Source organism: Cornus florida, unplaced genomic scaffold (assembly GCF_030987335.1).
Source record: "Cornus florida cultivar Cherokee Brave unplaced genomic scaffold, ASM3098733v1 CherokeeBrave_3.0.0_Hap2_Chr02, whole genome shotgun sequence".
NCBI classification, from domain to species: Eukaryota; Viridiplantae; Streptophyta; class Magnoliopsida; order Cornales; family Cornaceae; genus Cornus; species Cornus florida.
The window spans coordinates 104,971,523-104,976,159 of NW_026775572.1; the positions used below are offsets into that span (position 1 = coordinate 104,971,523).

The 4,637-nt window shown below is 37.6% G+C and overlaps 1 pseudogene; it reads left to right on the top strand.

Moving 5' to 3' along the window:
- The first annotated feature begins 1,312 nt into the window (after positions 1–1,312).
- On the top strand, positions 1,313–1,411 carry LOC132298008 (small nucleolar RNA R71; annotated as a pseudogene).
- The last annotated feature ends 3,226 nt before the right edge of the window (positions 1,412–4,637 follow it).

Below are 4,637 nucleotides of genomic sequence, written 5' to 3' on the forward strand. Positions count from 1 at the left end.
TTGATTGCATCTAAAAGTGGAAGATTGACTTTCACTTGCCTAAACACGTCCATGATTTCATTTACTTTGGTCTTTTGCTTGTCATTTGAAATGGATCCTTTTAAGGCATCCGGGAATGGAGCTTTTGGTTCTAAAACATTTTTAGAAATTTTCTTTGAAGTCTCTTCAATACAAGAAGTTTTCAAATCATTTTGCAAATCTTTCTTTTCAAAATCACTTTTCAAATCACTTTTCGACACATTCTCATTTATATGGTCATGCACATGCAATGAAGGAGGAATATGACATGAAAGGGGACGGGTGTCAACTTTTGGTTACACTGGTTCACTCTCTTCATTGGACGTACCCATTTGGTTATCCACAATCTTTCTACTTCTCAAGGTAGTCACCGTATTGACATGCTCTATTGTGTGACCTTCCGATGAGGAATGAGGCTCCACAACACATTGTTGCTTTTGTGGGGTATTCAAAGGCATTTTTCTTTTTCTCTAGCATTTAAAGTGCTAGCTATTTGCGCTACATGGGTTTCTAGCGTAGCAATAGATTGAGAGTGAGAATGAAGTAATTGTCTGTTTGCCTCTAAAGTGCCCAAAGCGGTTAAAACTTTCTCTTCAAAAGCGGGACTTCTAACATTTCCTTGGGAATATGATTGATTGGAAAAATGAGAATTTGAAAATTGGTTTCCTTGTGATTGGTGTGATGATCTAAAACGTTGGGAACCCTGGCCTTGTAGTGGAGGTGGAATGTACTTTCCTTGAAAACCACCTTGGGAAGGGTTTGAGCCCTCCTCTTGGCTTTTCCAAGAGAAATTCGGGTGATTCCTCCAACTAGGATTGTAGTGATCGCCATAAGGATTGTTCCCTTGATTAACAAAAACAACATTTGCTTATTTATGATGTTCACTTTGCACATGTCCATGAGGACAATTGGAAGTAAAAAGTAAAACACTTGAACAAGTCATACATGTCTCACTAGATGCATGATGAGAATGGTTAGGGAAGGAAGATACTTGATTCGCCGAGTTTTGGTTGATAAAAATTGATTAAACCTTTGAGATAATGATTTCATTTCGGCAGCAATTTCATTGGAATGGTCCACTTGATGTAAGCCAACACTCTTCCTACCACTAGAGTTTTTACTATTCTTCGAAGATAAAGTACAATGCAAAGAATTTTCACTCATGCTCTCATAAAGACGCCACATGTCATCCTCATGCCTATCAATGTAAGAGCCACCCATGGAAGCATCAACCATGCCAATGTAATTATTCGATAAGCTCTCAAAGAAATATTGAACTAATTGCCATTTGGGCATGTCATGATGTGGACACTTCCTAAGCAATTCATTAATGCGTTCCTATGCCTCATGAAATGTTTCCCCATCCCTATGTGAAAATTCTCGAATTGAGGTTCTCATGGCATTGGTCTTGGAAACCGGATAGTACTTCTTCAAGAACTCTTGTTACATTTTTGCCCAAGAAGTTATTAAAAAAGTTCTAAGATTGTTAAACCAATATTTTGCCTTATCTTTAAGGGTGAATGGAAAAAGTTTAAACCTTAAGACCTCTTCTGGCATGTCCGTGTATTTTACGGTGGAACATACTTCAAGAAACTTAGCTAAATGCTTGTAAAGTTCTTCACTTGGAAGTCCATGAAAGTTAGGAAGCATTTAAATGGTTTGTGGTTTGATTTCATAGTGGTGTGCTCTAAATGGTCGCAATTGAATGCATGTGGGTGCATTATATTCATTAGGCACATAGTGATCTCTTAAAGCAAGGGGAGGATTAGCAATTGGAGGTGCAACATGGGCACCTTGATTGCCTTGAATGATGGAAGGTGGTGGAGCATAGATTAGCCTTGGCATTCCCAATGGAACTTGGGCTTGTTGTTGTGGTGGATGAATAAATGGCCTTGGCATGCCTAATGGGACTTACATGTTATCATGATGCACATTGGGGTAGAGGATACCTTGTTGGTCTGTGTGACCAACGTCATCCACATGGTTCTCATTGTGTCCTTCCATTGATGAAATGGATTGACTAGAACTACCTCTTCCCCTAGGGTTTCAAACAATGGATTCAAGATGAAAATTAAAGGGACAAGAGTGGGTCTCAATGATCTATGACCATGCATGCAAAATGTAACACAACAAGCAATAATGACAAGCACTTCACCTTCACAACAAGTCAATAATCAACAAACTTCCTCCACATACAATGTTGCCATACTCCTATGCTTAAACAATAATATGCAAGAAAAGTAAATTGCCTCCACGCGGGTTCACGATTTATCTAAGAATTGAATTACAAGCCTCCACGCGGGCCAATGATTTAACTAGAGATTGAGTAAGAAAAAGCTCACAAAGGTCCTTTAGCATTTCAACTCCAAATTTTTAGCTTTTAGCTTAGTAATTTTTTATGATTTTAGCCTTTTTCCTTGCTTGCTTAGCTCATTTGCTTGGAATACTCCTTTGCTCACCTTCTTAGCCCAATGTTCCTTATCATATAAGAACAAACACAATAAGTAACAAAAATTGAAAACAAAGTAAAGACACGATCAAAAGAGTACTAATTCCTAATTGATTCCACAAATACGACATTGCCAATCAATCAATCCCCGGTAACAGCACAAAAACTATGGTGTCTTCCCGAGCGTGGGGCACAAAACAATGCACAAAACTTTGAGTTTGAAAATTAGTGTCAAGTGGGTACTATAATTTAAATTTATAAACCGCTTAACACCTATACTATGTAGTATGAGTGAGAAGGGATCGTCCCAAGGGATTAAGGGTCGTACTAGGTTGAGGAATCAAAATTAGGGTTAGTAGGTGGAGTGATCGAAATAGTGGTTGGTTGGTTGAATTACACTAGATGCAAATTAAACTAAAGTAAACAATAATGCAATAAGGAGAATAAAAGAGAGAGAGATCTTGGGGTTTAGAGATCACCACTAAGCATACTTTTCTACACCTTTAAAGAATGATTAATGACGGGAAAAACATGTATTGCAACATAGAGTGTGTGTGTGGTTGTTTCAACAAGCGTAGATGACAAATTAAGCATATATTGTCTAAACAACATGGTAGATAGCACAACATATCAAATTAAGCCATTAATCCTTTCTTTAAGCTCGTAATCCAACACAACACAAGGTTAGAGATATATGTTACTTGCTTTTATAAGTATGGAACATCAACAACAAGCATAGATTGTCCTCCCATTTAACAACTACACTACAACTAAGCTAATGACATGAAATTAAACTAATTAAACTAAGGGAGAGGTACAATCCATCAAGAAATGAGTATGAACCATCAAATAAACCACAAGAACATGACATTAAGCACTATGTCTTGACAATCTCTTGATCTATAGCATCAATACACATAGACATGCATCAATAACACAAGAAATAGAGACAAACACATGAACATCTATTCTAGTATACATAGACATATGGATAGAATGAAATGATCAATTGGAAGCATTAAACCATATAAATCATTGAATAAACAAGATCTATATATATGAAAGTGTCAAAACATGTATCACAATACAAATCCCCTAAAAAATACATAAATCAAGAAGTAGAAAGCATGCTTAGGGCTAACTCAAGCCCCAAGAGGATGTCTAGCCACTCATGGATGATGTCCTCCAACCTTCAAGGGCAAGCTCCATGGAAGAAATCTGCTCCTTGGTTGATGAAGAGTCTCTAATGGTGTCTCTAGCTTCCTCCCCTCCTTTGCTTCCTTACTAAGTATTATCTTTTCTAGGTATGTGTGTATGTGTAAAAGTGGCTTATATTCCTTATATAGGTAGGTAAAAAATCACCCTAAATGAGCTGGGCTCGTACACCAATAATCCTCTAATGATTAGATATGAGACAACTTTTAATGAGCTGGAATTTAGATTTTTCTCGGGAGTTAGGAAGTTCGATCGATCGAACTTGAGGTGAGATCGATCGAACATGGCTGAGATCTATTAAATTGGAGTTGGATCGATCCTCAATGGCGGCACCTTTTTGGATAAACACAAATCTGAGATATTTTGAAGATATTTTTGCGAAAAGGACAAAAGTGGTTGGTAGGGTGGTACAGTTGGATAAGATCTAGCTTGTGGATAAGGACAAGAAAGTTCGATCGATCAGAGAATGATGTTGGATCAATTGAACTTTTGGGATCTCTACAGATGACATCATGGTCTAGATCTATCTTGGATTGCTGAGATAGATGAAAGTTGGATCGATTGAACTTTTCTTCAGATCGATCGAAGTTGTTGAAATCCCACCTTATGCTTCCTTTTGCTCTACTTTGCTTATTTCTTTGATTCATCCCAGAATTGTTTCATTTCTGCTCTTATTTGGCTGAGTTAGCTTATTTTGGGGATAGGTATCTAAAAATGGGAATAACATGAAATCAATACAAAATGGGAAAATAAGATAGATAAAGGTTATAGAATACCTAAGCTTAAGGGGTTTAAATATGCCTTTTTTAGCGCTCATCAGATAACTGAAGATCTCATGGAGGCATCCTCTTGTTGAGAGCAAACACGTTACCCCGAGCTCCTGAACCCTGTTGTCCACTACTCTGATAACCTGGCTGCTGTATGGAAGTAATAGGAGTAGAGCCCCTAGGAGGAC